Source organism: Tupaia chinensis, unplaced genomic scaffold (genome assembly GCF_000334495.1).
Source record: "Tupaia chinensis unplaced genomic scaffold, TupChi_1.0 Scaffold000622_1, whole genome shotgun sequence".
Lineage (NCBI taxonomy): Eukaryota > Metazoa > Chordata > Mammalia > Scandentia > Tupaiidae > Tupaia > Tupaia belangeri.
In genome coordinates, this window is record NW_006160142.1 from 9,015,507 (window position 1) to 9,033,397 (window position 17,891).

Sequence of the window (17,891 nt, forward strand, 5' to 3'; positions counted from 1 at the left end):
ACAATTAAGGAACAAAGCAGTCACTTGGGAATTACTAGGAGAGGTAGAAAAAGCAGCATTGAAAAAAATCATAGAAGATCAGCAAGAATCCCTAAACAAATGGAAGTCAAAAGGTCGCAAATTTAAAGGAAAAGGAAATAAAGCTGCTCAGCCTGCGTCTGCTAAAGCAAAAGTACAGTTTCAGGGCAAGAAAACCAAATTCGATAGTGATGATGACTTTGATGAATATGAACCATCAACTCGACCAGTGAAAAGAGCAAGAGAAGAAACAGCCACGAAAGAACCTGCATCAAAACAACAGAAAACATAAAATGGAGTGGAGACCAGTAGTTTAGTGAACAAATTTTTTATTCATTTTAATTAGGTTTAAGCTGCCTTTTGTCTTTGAAGCCTTTTAAAAAGAAAACCGAATTAGGTCCACTTCAATGTCCACCTGTAAGAACAAATTTTTTTTGTTGTTTAACTTGTCTTTTTGTTTTGTTTTGTTACCCCTCATGAGAATTTTTTAAAAATGTATAGTTCTGTTTGTGTTATTCAGATGATTCAAATATCAACAGGAAGACTCTTCTGCTAAATTGCTTTTGTAATATGAGAATGTATTAGTACAAACTAATAAAATGTACACTATATAAAAGAAAAAAAAATTATTTTTTATTTTGTTCCTCTGATTTCACAATTTCAAATGACTAGTCTTTAACTTCACTGATTCTTTTTTCTGCTTGATCAAATGTGCTGTTTAAACATGTTATTGAAATTTTCAGTTAACTTACTCTATTCTTCATCTCCCAAATTTGTTTTCCTATATACTTTCTATCTTTTTTCTAATTACTCATTTTGTTTATGCATCATTTTCTTGAGCATATTTATAAACCTATTTAGGCAATTATTTTGAATTGTCAGACATTTCTCACACAATTATTAAATATCAGTTTCCAGACATTTATTTTATTTATTTTGTATCTGTCTTTTGGCTATGTTTCCTTGTTCTTCATGTTTCTAATAAATTTGTATTATGATCTCATAGTCTTACAGATTGCCTCCATAAGGGAAAAACCCTTACTAATAACTCCAGCTAGACAATCTGGGGACCACTGACATCTTCTGTGGAGGGTAACACAATTCCTCAGGGCCTGAGCAGTTTTCAATTAAAGAGCTGGTTACTTTTCAGGATTTCCTAATCTCTTCGTCTCTCTTCTATATGTCTGTGGCACTACATGGTACACAGTTCTGCAAGCAGCACCACTTTTTCTTGTTCTCAGTGGCCACCAGGCATCAAAGTATGTCAGCTCCCCATTGATGCCTTAAATCAACCAAGAGAGGTACTAATCCCTTAATCCCTTGGGCAATGTTCTGAAAGCCAGAACGTCTTTTTGAACATTACACCTTTCTACCTTCCTCCTAAGGAAAAAGCCTCAAGTTGTGCTCTCTCAGTCACACAGCTGTGCCAGCTGGAATCGCCATCCCCAACTCCTTTTTGTTCTCGGTAATGCCCAAGCATCCAAACCATGCTGGTTCTTTCCATGCCCAGATTGAGGTAAAATAGAAACCAGTAACTCCCAGAAAGCAAAAACTCTGAATGTATATAACAGTCTTTGCTGTCCCTGCCACCCCAAGAGGGAGTCACAAGCTGAATTGTTTGCTCTTGACACTCTCGCGCTGGTTTGGGTGGCAGGCTGGTTTGGGTAAAGTGAAATTGCTCTTCTTTACTCATTCACTGTAGCTGTTCTCAGCCCTGTGCTTGTCTGGGGTGTTATCAACCTCTTAAGTGGAGTCAATAATTCTCATAAAGGCATTTTGCTCCATGTATCATTGTTAAATCCATGTTGTTAGAGTTTAACAAGAGCTGGGACTTTCTGTTCTGGCTTTTTGTGGATGTCACTCCAGGACCAGATTTCTTGAATCTTCTTAATTTCTAGATCCCCTATTTATCATTTAATTTGTCCTTCTTTGTATATGAAAGTATTTTTAATCTTTGCCCAATGGTCCTTGAAGTACATTTTAAAACTTGAAAAAAATAATATTTCTTGAACTCCTTAGAGTGTGTTCAGTGATTTCAAAATTTTGTATTATAATTCTAGAAATTATTTTTAAGCCATGTAACTACCAAGTACATTCCTATGTATTTACTCAGCAAGTAATTAATGAAAAACTGCATGTGTCTTAAATGAGCAAGTATTTAAACGCAAAACTGGCCATGTAGGAATGTAGGATCCAACTTCCTTTTACTTATTTACAGTTAGATTTGTATTACTAAAACATCTTCACTTTCAATGTTCTATTTTTTTAAGTTATTTGTTTATTTCTTCCTCGAGCAAGAGAGATGTAGAGAATGATTTAAAAAAAAAAACAAAAACAAAAAAACAAACAAAAAAAAACCCAGCACCCTCAACTGATTACTATTGGGTTGTCAGAAAAGTCATGATATATTTTTCCTATGATTTTCTAAACAAAAATGCATCATAGCTTCTCTGACAACCGAATAGTGCCATGATCCATCTCCATCTTTCACCCAGTCCTGGATCATGGCCAAGTGTGTGCTACCAGCTCACTGCAGTTTTCTAGACTTGAACTGCGAATCTTCTCATGTGTGACTGCCCACAAAGTGTCACCTTTTCCTGCCGCACCACTAACAGGCTTTCTTAATACCCAATTTTTGTGAATAATGTCACAACTCCGAGTCAAAGAGAGTGTTCTTCATCAAAAATATTGTTCCTTCTGCCATCAAGAATATTTATCATGCAGCTTCACTTCAATTGTCTTCAAGATTTTTTTCTAATCCACTGACCACCATCTGTATGTTTTAATGTGCATGCATAGGCAAGGCACAATGTAAGGACTGCCTTTGATAAAAGGAGATTGCAAAATGCAAACTGCAAACTGACTCAAAGAATGTCTATTTCTTATAATGCTTTCTACAATAAGACATAATATAATATAAATGGTCTAAATGCAGTGTTATAAATACTCTAGTGACTCCTATATATTTCTGTTTTTAAAAGTTGCACAATGTGTTTTCCTTCCCAAAGATGTTTTCCGCAGGTTTATAAAATTTAATCTGCTCAAGAGTTAGTCAATGAGAATATTCTAAGTAGAAAACTACTAAGTTCTGGAAGTGGCCAAAGATGATTAATAGGTAGATAGAGGGGCCAGAAAGTAGTGTACAGTGCTTACGTCGCCTCCCACATGGCTGAACACAGTTCAACTCTTGAACCTGATAGGTAAAAATCACGGTGTGTGTGTGTGTGTGTGTGTGTGTGTGTGTGTATGCGTGCGCGTTTAAGATCCCAGGAGAAGAATGAATGAGACGGGATTGTGGTGTGGCTATCTCTCTCATTGTCTTTGTCTCTCTCTCTCTGGCGAGCACATCCACCCTACAGCAAAAACCTGTATATTTGCACACATGTGTGTATATAAAAGCATAAAGATGTAGATATAATCTCTCTATATAAGAGATTTAATTTTTTCTTTCCTTGAAAAAAGAATGAAAAGTGAAGAATATTACACTATGAAGATAGGGAATCATTTATAGTTGAACTGAATATTTAATTTTATGATTACGTAGCTCAGTCATACTGAAGTGTTCTTATGGAAATTTTCAAGGACCAGAGTAGGAAAAGGATGAATTAATGAAAGAAACATTTTGCTTGAAATTAGCAAAATGGAAAAATAATTTTGGAAAATGGTTAAACAGAATAAGAAACGCAACAGAAGAGTGTGTGTGTGTGTGTGTGAGAGAAAGAGAGAGAGAGAGAGAGAGAGAGCATGTTTGTGTATTTTATTTTTGGTTTCTCCTTTCTTAATCTGAAGTCACATGGACTTATAAAATGGTAATGGAGGGACCAGCTGGTGGCATGTGGGTTAAGGTGCTGGACTCCCACATGGCCAACCACAGTTTGAGTCCCAAGCCTAATAGCTTGCCTTCTCACTTTATCTTTCTATCTTCCTGTCTCTGTCTGGTCAAATTACATAAATAAATAATAATAGCAAATACAATTAAATAAATAAATAAATGGTGGTCGAACACAAGATGCTGAGATATTATTGTTCTTGCATAGCAATGTGACTTTAAAAAAAAAACGATCAAATTTTTAGTTAAATGATTGTAAAAACTATTATTGACACATTTGGATAAAATTTTGTTCTTTTATTTCAACATTCATTCTGTTTCAGTTTTACATTTACCTTCAGCCAAATGTTGTTTCTAACTCTGAGTTCCTGGTATTTGATGAACTTGTATATTCAGTGGCTCTCAAAAAATAAAATAAAGCTTTTTATAAGAAATAAAGTTGTGAGAAAGGGACAAATATGCTCTGGTACCCTGAGGTTGGGATTTTAAATTGATTCTACCTTCTCTGGAGAGCAGTTTATAAAAAAATCACTGGTAGTAATACTAAAACAAAAAAAATTAGTGTGAATATGCAAACAAGTTATGCAGAAAATGACTCCTCTAGGAATTTGTCAAACCATAGTATCAACTGATGAAGACTTCTTTTTTTTTTTTTTCGCTATAAGAAAGCTTTAAAAGCTGCATTATGTGGTCAGTCTTTATAGTACAAGAGAATAAAGCAACTCTATTAAATATCCAGTAAAAAATACTATGAAGTTTTAAGTATGGAAGAATTTTCATTGCATTAAATTTCCCAATGTATTGTTAGCTGAAAAAAACATATTAGAAAATAATATGCTCATGAGAAATCCATTTTTTATAGTTCTATAACACACCTATTATTTTGGTATAATTATTAACAACACATCTCACTCTCAAAGTGTTTTATATTACATAAATATTATATAACCATAGCTTGTAAGAAAGTTTTAGTTCTACTAACCAATGAAGATAAAATTAATGTATTTTGTTAATTAAATTTAGGTTGTAATTTATACAGTACCACTAATGATGTGTATTTTACACTGAGAAACTTTGTCACTAAAAGACAATTTCTCTGCAGGTTTTATTACTACTGTATTTTTGTAGTAATAAGGTCCCTAACATATCATTTTTCCCATATTAAAATTTCTGTTACAGTCTGTTCTCTATTTGTTAAATACACACACACACACACACACACACACACACAGAGTGATGTGTGTACATAACTGCCAACACTACTACCAAAGATATATCATCACATAGCTGAACTACCTTCAGAATTTTTCATATACTAGGAAAAATAAAATTTTTCAGTTCTGTGGTATGGGTAAAGGATTTTCAATGATAAATAAAATCTATTGAGGAAGAATTTTTAAAATAAGAAGAAAACAAACATTTTATTTCACTTCAGCCAAGACTATGGAAATATGTGGTAGTTTATAAACTCACAGCAATTTTTCTAATGGCATGTTTTTACCTCATGAAGCCTGCAGCTCTACATGAATAAAAGAATTCATCAGAGTAGACTAAATGACATGATCGTTACAGGCAATAGTACAAAAATCACATTTGAAGTTAAAATGGCAGCTAGGGAAAATTATCCAACTGAGTAAAATGATGGCATCCCAAGTTCACTAATTTTAGGCCACACTTAGACAGGTAAGATCTTCTGTCTAGACGTTTCTGGAAGATGATTTTGATACAAACAGATTATTTTTTGTAACCTGATTAACTTTAAAAGAGTTCTTTTAGTCTCTATGTTAGCTGAACAGAAGAAATAAATGTAATAACTCAAAAATCTTTGAACATGTCATAGTTTAGTTATTTATCAATCATTTCCAATTTCAATATTTTATCGGAATAGAAACACTCTGGAAAAGTACTCAAGTTTCTAGTAAGGCATCTGTTCAGGCCCAGAACATTAATGAAAACCTTTCCATGAGTGTTTAGGGAAACAATATGTAATATGTACTCTAGGCTATTTGAAGTTTGAAGTCTTTTTAGGGAGTGGAAAAAAAAAATCATTCGAGGTATGAATCTCTTCCTATTTATTAACACAAACAGTCAAAAAGTTAAACTGAAGAACATTATTTCTTGGAGTCAACAGGTGGCAAAATGCTGAATTCCCACTTGGCCAACCATGGTTCGAGTCCTAGACTTGTAGGCTTGAAACTCACATGGGCATGTGTGCACGTGTGTCCGTGTGCCCCAAATGCCAAGAGGAGAATGGAGGAGAAGGGATTGTGGAGTGGCCATCCCCCGGAAGGCGATTTCTCACTTTCTCTCTCTCTCTTTCGCCAATGAGCACACATACCCTATAGCAAAAATCTCTTTATAAAAACACTATTTTTAGTTTTATAATGCAAAATAACTTTTAACTATACTTCTCCTCATTGAATAAACTGGTAGATCATAAGGTCAATAATGTAGACTCCAGTGAGAATAGAGAGAAGCATTTAAAAAATTAGTTTTATTTTAAAACATTAACTTTAGATCTAAATTAAACCAATATTTATATTTTAGTAATCTTTTTTCTAATATAGTAATATAACAAACAGATGCTTAACTTCTATACTAAAGTTAAATATGATAAAATATGCCTAGTATAATGATGATCTTTGTAGAATAAAAAACTCACTTAAAATGATTTGTGAACCTATTAGGGAATTTAAAAAATTAGGTGAAATCATACTTACCAATGAGAACTTTTTAAAAAAAATTTATTTTTTAAATTTACATATGATCACTATGTTTAATATAGAATCTTTGGAAAACCATAATAGGAGAATCACAAGTTTTGGAGAGAGGTCATGTCCTCTTATGATAAACTACGGGGCCCTGGTAGAGACTTAGGCTATTCACGAAGAACAAGTGATTATATGTCCCACACTGCCCACTATGACCTGAACATTACATGATCCTTCAGTGCAGTCACAACAGGACTCGTATGCCCTCCTGGTTCAGACAAAGCTTTTCATCTGTTTGGAGGACAAATGTGGATGGATGTTAAAAAGCACAACAGGTAGCTTATGGTTAATTATCTTTTATTTGTGCCTACAAATTCAGGCTTCATCCTGCTTTGTGCCCCAGAATGTTGATTTTATAGGTTACATAAATTGGGTTATCTTGTCCCCTAACTTGTGGTTAGTTTTGGCCAGAGGGAAGTCAGAGGACAGAGGGAACAATGTAGAATCACTGGAGGGACAAGCCTGGATATTTATACTCCTTGCTCCACTGCTGCAGCCCCAGCTCCTGTTAGATAGTTCTTTCCTACAGTTATTGGTGTCACAAGTTGCTGGTTACTACCAAATCCCCTTGAATCTGTGGGAATAGGAAAGGTAATGGCACCCAACCAACTCAATGTTCTCTTTTAACTCTGCCCACACACATTAAAAAATGTTGTTTCATTAAAATGTCCTCAATTACCCCATCTGTGTGTGTCATCTGTTTCCTTACAGATATCCAACTGACTTTGTAATATAGGTTACCAATAATCTCTAACTGGGTATTTGCTCATTCATGTTTCTCCTGGCATTAGATATACTTGTGTTAAATGTTTTTAACACAGTAGCATCAAGTATATTTTTCCCTGTAATTTCAATCTTTATTTTAATGCTTAGAAAAGCTATTTCATTCCAACATTATTTAAATATTTATCTATATTTCCTCTAGTATTGTTATGGTTTTATTTTATAATAAATATTTAATTCATTTGAAAAATATATGTGGGAAAATACTTTAAGGTAGAATTCTTATTTTCATTCTTTTTTCTTTCAAATGGATTTAGTTACTTATCAAATAATTTAGTAATTCTCTCCTGATATGAAATATTCCTTTATCATTTATTAAGTTATTTTATTTTTGGATGTTTTCTTCCTCTTTTTATAAGGTTATTAGAAGAATCAGGTACCACAACAGTTTGTGAAATAGGAAAGAAATAAAAATTATTATTATTTGAGATTGTTTAACTCATTAAATAGACTGACAGTGGCTTTCTAAAATGTTACATAACACATTTCCACTTTAGGGGAAAGAAATATGTTAATTATTTATATAAAATTATTTTCTATTTACTTAAGATTTTTGTTCAAATTTCATTTACGTTAGCCACTTGGGTGGCCATCTGTGTACTTTATTTGTATCTCTGGAATAATAAAATATTCTCCAATGACCTGAAAAAATAAATGTTAGCCCACATTCACTAACACAGATTAGCTTCATTCAAAATAAGACTTCAAGTAGAATATAATGTCAAAAAAAATTATCAAGCATAATAAGAGGTGAAATGGACAGTGGAAGATATTTACAGCCTAAACAGTTGCTCTAACATATGTCCCTCAGCAAGACCTCACTCTCTATAAGGGAAAGGAGATAATACCTGAACTTTCCCAGCAAAATTTCTCCATGAAAAGAAAGACATGTGAAATAATGAGACCTGGAAACAGATCTAAACCATGGTTGAATAAATTATGAAAATGATTATGATTATAAACCGAAAATATGTGAGAAACAAAATATGTATAAAGAAAATTTACCTGGGATAATATTATATATCAAAGATGCATAATTTATAACTTTGTTACTCCAGTGACAAATGGTTGCTTTTGTTTTCTGGTTCAAAACGAAGCATTTGGAGATTGTTTGGCCAATTTTTCACTGTCTAAATGTAAGTTGTATAGAAGTATAGAGGGGAGCATAACATCTTTACTTACCAGCCTAAAACTCTTATTTGGTTAACTTGTTCTAAAATTTTTTTAAGTTATACCTATATGATAATATTTTTAATTCAAGTTCAGTTTACTACAGAACCTACATATAAACACTTTTATTTTTGTCTGATGCTTATAATGAGTTATTTCTTTCAAACAGTAGGTGGCTTTGGTTATCTAGTAGTCCTTAACAAGTCACCAACTTGTTAGCCAACATAGTAACAATCAGGGAGGAAACCATTAGGCAAATAAAACCTTTTGATCAACAGGATAAACATAGCTAAAATTTTGGTTACTGTGACTATAGTTGTCTAAGGCTTATGTTACTCTTTCAATCTCTAAGATTTCTCCATTTTAAAATTAACTAAGTATTATGAAATGACATTTCAATGAGCATTTTATCTTACTTAGCTTTAATAATTAAAAAAGAAAAGGTGAAAAAAGGCAGACTTAAATCCCATTATGAAGCAGATGTCATGCACATGTTTAACAAGGTTGTACAGGATTTCCAAGGATATAAATGTAAGCTGTCCTCTGAACTATACCTGGGGATGAGATTTAATATTCAGAATAAAATCACTGGAAAAACAAAGGATTTTTTGTTTTATTGTAGTTCAAGTTATTAATTGGTTTTTCAATATTAAGTAGACATTTTAATTTAGATTACTTGTTAATACAAAATACTTTCCATCATGTTCAAGTCTTCACATTAAGTTGTTAAGTCACAACTCCAGGGCCCCTGATTGAGAGCGAATGGGGAGTTACCTCTTTTCTATTTGTCAAGTCATCTACCAGCAGCATGAAGCTGTCCAGAGTACATGAGGAGATGAGAGGGAGAAAGCCGCTCTGAATGGGGCAGGATCATGCCACATTCCCTTCTCCAGTTGTCATCCTGCCAGGATTTGGGACATGCATGCCCACATATCCAACGTGTTTTTCTAGCCACTGGGTCCAGATTCTAACCAAGCAATCCACCTTCTGGTATACAGCTTCTTTGGCCACTCAGCCATGGGACCAGACCTATATTGCCTACATTATGTCTCTGCTTAAATCTCCATTCATGGAGAAACTGCCCAGAGTACCTGAAAATGATGCTGTATGGGTTAGCAGACTCCCTGGTTAGAAGCATAAGGTTACAGGAATTTCATTCAAAGAAAGGAAAAATAACATGATGTACTAAAAAAGACTCCTAGGGTGTTGGAATTAAAAAAAGAAGAAGAAAAAAAGAACAAAATAAGCAAACAAAACTCAGATGTAGTCTGTATACCAACCGATTACTGTGACTGACAGTGATACAACCTCTCTGAACCTCAGTCTCCTGACATGTAACATGGCAATATCAATTCCTATCTTTCAGAGGTGTTTGGAGGAATTGAGTTAATATGCTAGAAGCAGGAAGCACAGTACCTAACAGAGGAGAAATTATTTAAATAACATCCATAATACATTTTTACGAGAATTGTTGTCACAGTGTTTTAATCTTTGGTTCTGTATTTGTCTTTTGTAGATATGGAGCTCTGCCATTCTATTCCAGTAGTATAATTATATAACTCACTGCTTACAGTCATAGGAGAATTAGTAAAGGAAAGAAGGATGTTATAATCCAGTTTAAAAAAAAAAACAATCTTGACAAAAATATTCCTCACTATATGTGTAGGAACTGGACAGCTTGGATTCTCAAAAATTAGTTTTCCAATTTTCTAGATCTCATAATACAGCTTTTTTGACATGGAAGTCATTGTCTTAAACTCACACCCTGAGAGAACTTTTATGTAGGAACTGTCACCCCATAGCAGGACCCAGTTAGACTCTGGCTCAATCACAACTCTTCTTATAAAATATTTTTGCCATGAGGGCATGTGCACTCACCAGAGAAAGACAGTGAGAGGGAAAGTGAGAAATCACCCCCCCACACACACACACACACAAGAGGGACAGCCACAATCACTTCTCCTCCGTTCTCCTTCTTGGATCCCAGACACACATTCACTCGTAAGTGCCCAGTGTGATTGTCAAGGTGCCTGGTCGGGGACTCAAACCACAGTCATCCATGTGGGTGTCCAGTACCCCAACCACCATGCCGCCCAGCAGCCCCTCAATCTCAACTCTTGATCAGCCACACATCTACAAAAGGAAAGCATTCATCAGAACTAATAAGACTCATGGTTAAAAACAAAGATGATGCTAAAATAGGCAGCAGTATAGAGATGTATGCTTCTACTACATAGAAAATAAAAGCAAAAAGCCAAATGTATGTTCAGAACATAAATCAAACTGAATCATTACCTCTTTCAATGGTATACCTCTAATTATTCCTGTTGGCTTCAAATTTTAAATAATTGATTAGAACTCTGCCAGGCTAGGAAATGACATGCCTATCTGTTTCTTAGTAAACAAGAGGTGATTTAAATGTTCCTCAGGCAAACTACAAATATGTTTCATAGAGACTATAATTGTAATAGCTGTGCAATGCAACAACAACAAAAATCCAAAGTCCTTAGCAAGGCTGTAAAGCTCTGCCTTATCTCCCTGAGCACATCCGCTGTGACTGTTTCACTTGATGATTGTGCTCTAGTCAAGCCAATTTTTGAGTACTCAAAAAAAAAAAAAAAACAATAAAATGCAGCCTTAGGACCTTTGTACAAACTGATTCACTAATGTTATTCCCTCTTACATGTTGTCTATATACATATATACTTTAATTTGCTAGAGGGTTGCATTCTTGTCAGAGAAAAAGAGACAGAGAGAGAGAAGGAGAAAGCATCTCTAAATGAGACATGGTCATGCCACAATTTTTTCTCTTCCATTTCTCCATCTTGGTAGGATTTGAGGCATGCACTTCCACACACTCAGCATGGTTTTCAAGCCAGTGGGCCCAGATTCTAACCAAGTAGTCTACCATCTGGCATCCAGCTCCTTTAGCTAGTAGGTCAGGGGGCCAGACCTATATAGCCTACACTATGTCTATACTTAAATCTCAACTCATGCAGAAGGCTTCCCCACCTATCCACAGAGTTCGTTTTCTCAACCACGTGTGTTTATGACATTCATTGCAAATTGAAATCCATTTATATATTTATATTTTTCTTCTTTTTTTTTTTGAGAGATTTTGCTATAGGACGCATGTGCTCACCAGACAGAGAGAGACAGAGAGACAGAAAGCGAGAAATCACCCCCCAGGGGTAATGGCCATGCCACAATCCCTTCTCCTCCATTCTCTTCTCGGGATCTTGGGCATGCACGCACACGCACCTGGGGTGAGTTTAAGCCACTGGGTCCGGGACGCAAACCGTGGTCGACTACATGGGGGTCCAGCAACATAGCCATTACGCTAACTGCTGGTCCCATTTATTTATTTTTATGTTGTGCTTTTTCACTACTCTTCCCACTAGAATACAAAGCATATTTGTTACCTTCATTTTTCCAGTGCCAAGTAAATAGGAGGTTCCCACAAATGTTTGTTAAATAAATAGAATAAGTAAAATAGAAGATGCAAAACTGTAGGAGTTTGATTATTTCAAAATTAATACAAATGAAGGTCCATATTACAAATAAATACAGTATTTATATAGAAGACATAAAAATAGATAAAAAATGAGGCATGATCTCATAAAAGGAACTAAAGAAATAAAATACCATATAAACAATTATGTATACATATGACTTATTACATCACTGTTTAAAGTAATAAAAAATAAAAATTTGCCTACATGGCTAAAACAGTCTGTAAATAATTTTATGCAAAGAATCACGCCTTATCATTAAGAACAGATGCGGATTTGGACTTAATAGAAAAGAGAGTTCCTCACAATATGTCTTTAACTGAAAATCTAGAGTATGACTATACTGCCTAATATCCTTGTTGGGAGTCCAACACCTTAATCACCACACCACCTGCCAGCCCCGCTACCATATTTTTATGTGCAATTCAGTCTCTTTAAATATGTGTCTTTCTCTGACAGAAACTTTACCAAGTACACTGAGGCATAATGTTTACCCTCAAGGATAGTAATTATAGTCACATTGAAAATAAAGATAAATTAGGGAATAATTACACATATTTTGATACATGCCATAAATCAAAGAAATGTGGCACAGAGGCAGCAGAGAGGAGAGAGTCTACTCTGGAGAAAAGTTCTCAGTGTCTCAGATAACCTCTCCCTTCCCCTAACGACTCCCTTCTCCTACACTGGTGAATAGTTATCAAGTGGAATACTGTAGCTTTTGTGTCTCTGACAGGGAAAAAAAGAGGTCTCCTGATAACTGGGTGAAACATTTTGAACCTTTATGAGACTTATCTTGCTAGCTCTCCCAGTAGACCCACGCAGCTGGTATAACTCAGATTTTTCCACTGGTTTACAATATCCCTTATTTGCCACCATGGCACCTCAACTATGAATTCCTCTGAGTTCCCAGCATGGTTCCCATTGGCTCTAACTCAGACTTTTCCACTGGTTTATAATATCCCTTATTTGCCACCATGGCACCACAACTATGAATTCCTGAGTTCCCAGCATGGTTCCCATTGGCTCTGCTTGAGTGAATATTTGTGTCACCTTCAACTCAGAGCCATCCTGCCCTTTAATACCCACCCCCAGGAGTTCCCTGTTAATATATTAATTACTTCTGGATCATAGTTATATAAAAACCAAGAGTAGCTGAGGACATTAAGCCTCATAGCTTCTTCTATGAAAGCATGTAGACTAACATACTTGACTTAATCTTCTGGTTAATTAGCACACAATTAAGGTTGCCACATAAAATACAGGATGTCAAGTCAAATTTTAATTTCTTCAACATTTTTTTTAAATTGACCGAAGTTGTATGTATTGGTAGGCACTGACATCCAACCTTTAATCCTGAGTAGAAAGCAGGTCATGCTTTTCAAATTATGCAACTTAAAAATCTCAACAGACATAAGTTAGAAGCTTTGATGCTTAAGATACAGGATCAAGAGTGTGCTGCACTGTCGCAAGTGGTAGAATGCCTGTGTGTACTCCTGATCCTAGATGGCTGCACGGCCGGGGGAAGGATCACAACATGGTGAAACCCTGTCGACTCTCTCTCTTTCTAAGAAATAAAGTAAATTTTAAAAAAGATACTAGATTCTTAAGCACTTTCCCATAATGAAGTAGGCAATAGGAGGTCCACATCTCTTTTACTTTTCTCCCAATAAAAGGTATGATAATCACTCCCTGCAATTTGAATTTCATATAAATGATGAGTAATTTTTATATTATAAATATGCCCAAATATTACAGGGACATAGTATATTAAATAATCACATTATATATCTGAAATTCAAACTCAGTTTTCTGAGTTTTTAAGTGTTAAATATGGCAAACTATAACAAACTTGTTAGCCTTATCAAGAAAACAGAGTCTAGAGAACGTAACAAGGAACCTTTTGCCTTGCTCTCATTTATACACCTAGACCCCTGAAAAAATAAGAATTTTCACCTGTTTCCAACCACCATTTTCATCAGAATACAGTGTCTGGAGCCAGTAATGATATATGTTCACCCTTGTTACTAATATAAATGTTATAGCAGAGTTTTTCAGTGTAAACAAGCTGGTGATCCCAAAAGCATAAAGAGCAAAGAGTTCTTTGAAGGAAAGAAGTATTTTAAATTAGAGCTAATCATGCTTCATTTCTTTTTTATTATTATAATAGTTCCTTATGTATCTTTATTCAAATAGAAAGGGCACAAGTCCCTTCAAGTCACTCAACAGTTTAATATCAAGATATTATTTAATCTCCTAAAATCCAACTGTAACTACAGGATATGTTATAACCATAAACCCTGTAAGCCATATCACTTGTAGAAAATGGAATTTGCTCAAAACACTAGAAATGAGCTCACTAACCTTGCAGTAATCAATGAACTATTCCATAAGTGGACCTACCAGCACCACCTAAACACTCCACAGGCAATATAGCTTCAATTGTTAGTCAGAAGCATTTAAACTTTTGATCTAGTTTTGTCCCAAGAATAAATAGTACTTGAAATCATACACATTTCTTATCCACAGCACACAAACTCTACTCTTTCACAAGGTTTAGTTCTAAAATGGGAAACAGGAAAAAAAAATGGGGGGTGGAGGGAGATTTTTGGGTTTTGTCATAGGGCACATGCACTCCCCAGAGACAGACAGAATGAGAAAAAGTGAAAAATCACATCCACATGGGGAGATGGTCATGCCACAATTCCTTCTCCTCCATTCTCCTCTCAGGATTTGGACATGCACACACAAATACCTGGAGTGATTTTCAAGCTGCCAGGTCTGGGACTGGAACTGTGGTCAGCCGTATAGGAATCCAGCACCTTAAGTACTGCACTACCTGCTGGACCCAAAAAGGATATTTCTTTTTTATTATTATTAAAGAGAGAGATTTTTGCTATGGGTTCATATGCTTGCCAGAGAGACAGAAAGTGAGATACCACACCACAATCCCATCTCCTTCACTCTCCTCTTGGGATCTTGGGCAAGCATGCACATAGGGCTGGAATGAGTTTTAAGTCACTGGGTCGAGGACTCGAACTGTGGTTGACCCTCTTGGAGTCCAGCAACATAACCATTACACTACCTTCTGGTCTCAAGATATTTCTTAAGGGTAAGTAAAGCATAGTGATTTCATCTCCTGCTTCTCTTTCCTTCCATCTTATAATTCTGGGAAACAGAAATTGGCTTTCCTCCCAAACTGGCATTGCATTAGATATTACATGCAACCTAGAATTGATTTAAAGTATTAAAAAAGATATGCGTTGGTTATACTATGCCATGTTGTATAAGGGACTTGAAAAATTCATCGTTATTGGTATCTGCACAAAGGGACTGGTTCTATCCATGCCTTGGGGACAATGACTTACAGTATATATTTTTTCAATATTACTATATTTTCTATGCATTTCTTCCATAATAAATAGATGTTTGACTTTATATTGGGTCATCAGAAATGTCATGATATATTTTCATAGAAAAACATGGCATGACTTTTCTGATGACCCAATAAATCCTAATTTTCTCCAAAAGTAATGGATGTCTTAGGCAAAAAAGAACCAAGTTTACAAGTCCACAAAGGCAAATAAGAGAATCACATTAATAATTTAAAAAGGTTACCCCTATTGCATCATCAAGGAATAGAGAAATATACTTATTTTTAAAGGTTAAAGAGACGATGCACTTTTTAATTGGTAGTAGTGTATCTGTGGATTGCCAGCTTAATCTGCTCCTTCAATGCTCTGAGGACGTATTAAAAATGCATTTGCAAATGCCTTTCAGGACTTCACCACTTTATAAGTAGAGCAACTTCCATATTCAATAATATAAACAATATTAAAAACAAATTTATCATATCTTATTTATCCCTATTAAAGTTATCTTGGAAACCTGTAGCCTTATTCTGGTGAATCATTTACCGAAAAGAAAGTTAAACACACAGAGAGGAGAAAAACAAGTGGGAGTTTAGTAGTGTTTCACTGAATAGCTGTACCAACCATGAAACCTTTCTCGATATATTCAAATGAGAACCTCATTAACAAGGCAAATAATTCTGGGAGGATAAGTGCATCTTAAAACAATTTCAGGAAACAATACACAATGAAACTGCCATATGTGTTTCCTGTCTATGAGTGATACACCATACATAATGAGGTAGTGGCTACAAACATTTCACAGACTTTATTTTTACCATGGAAGTCTTCCAGTCATTCTAAGAGATGTTAAAATTAGTTTGGAATAACACTCACTTCTCTTAAAAGTTTTAGTTGTTGGCTTTGAGAATGATATTTTCTCACTGCTAAGCACTGAGGCATATACCATCAGTTATAATGAATTACTATCACATCTGCTGTCTCTTTTTAAGTTCAAGAAAAAAAATGAGTGACAGGTTTTAATTGGTGAATCAGGTGAGCAGATTTAACTCAACTATTTAAAAGCTGTCCCTAGATGACTTTTGACTACAAGTAAGAGTGTACCTTTGCAAATGCTGAATCTCCATCCATTCTGCAAATGGCTATGAGTATTTGCTTATTATTGTGTGCTTATTAGGAGCCAGTAATGTTTACAGAGGCAAAGAAGAAGGAGTGGACAAAGTAATCATTCTCAGTTCTCAGTGTTCACAACCCACTGCACAGGGGTTTTTAGGAAGACTCTGGGAAAATTAAAGAAGGGAAAAAATATGAGAGGGTGTCAGACTGGGGGCTCTGGGTACAATTTTAAATGAGATAAAACGGGAGGAGGTGGAGCCAACAGGTGGTATGATTAGGCATTGGATTCCCACATGACCAGCTGCTATCTGAGTCCTGGACTTAGCAGCTTGAAAATCACACAGGGCGTGCATTTGTCTGTGCCCAAAGTTCCAGGAAGAGAATGAAGGAGAAGGGACTTTGGCTAAGGGTAGAGGGGAGGGAATGATTCTTCACTGTCTTTCTTTTCAGCGAGTGCATGCATCCTATGGCTAAAACCTAAAATAGTAAAACAAAACAAAACAAAACAAAACAAAACTGAAAAGGGGAGGAGCTGCTCTGATAAAATGATTTTTGGAAAAAGACCTGAAGTATGTGAGTCAACAATCTACATGGATAGCTGAAGGAAGAAGAATTTACCTGACAGATGGTATAGCAAATGCAAAATTCTTGAGATGGAATGCACCAAATTTTGGAGAGATTGTGAAAAATTGGAATTTCATACATTGTTTGTGGGAACATAAGTGTTATAACCACTTTGGCAAAGGTTTTGCATCTTTTTATACAACTAAATATGTATCTACCCTGTAACTCAGTGATTCTAATCCAAGATGTTTACCAAGAGGGACTAAAAACATATCCACAAAAATATTTTTACAAGAATATTCAAAGCACATTTATTCAAAGTAGCACAAAACTGGAGAAAACACATATGTCTATCATGTGGTGATGGATTTTTAAAATCTGTGGTTTTTCATACAATGAAATACTCCCCCACCACCACACATGCACGCACCCATGTGCCATGATATGCACAAAATCATGAATGAAACTTGAAAGTTAATCTATGGAGTGGGAGAAAATCACAGCAGTGATTACTCTTGGGAGAATGAGACTGAGGGGTAATTGGGAAAGGGCATTATGTTTTAATGGGGGTTTAGTTTATGCATTTGTACAAAATTTAAAACACTCGTTGAAAGGAATATTTAAAATGTTTGTATTTTTATAGGTAAATTTACATTCAAAGAAAAAAATAAAACCCAAAAAGTAAAAAAATCCTGGGAACCAGCAGTTAGCGTAATGGCTATGTCGTTGGACTCCCACGTAGTCGACCGCGGTTCAC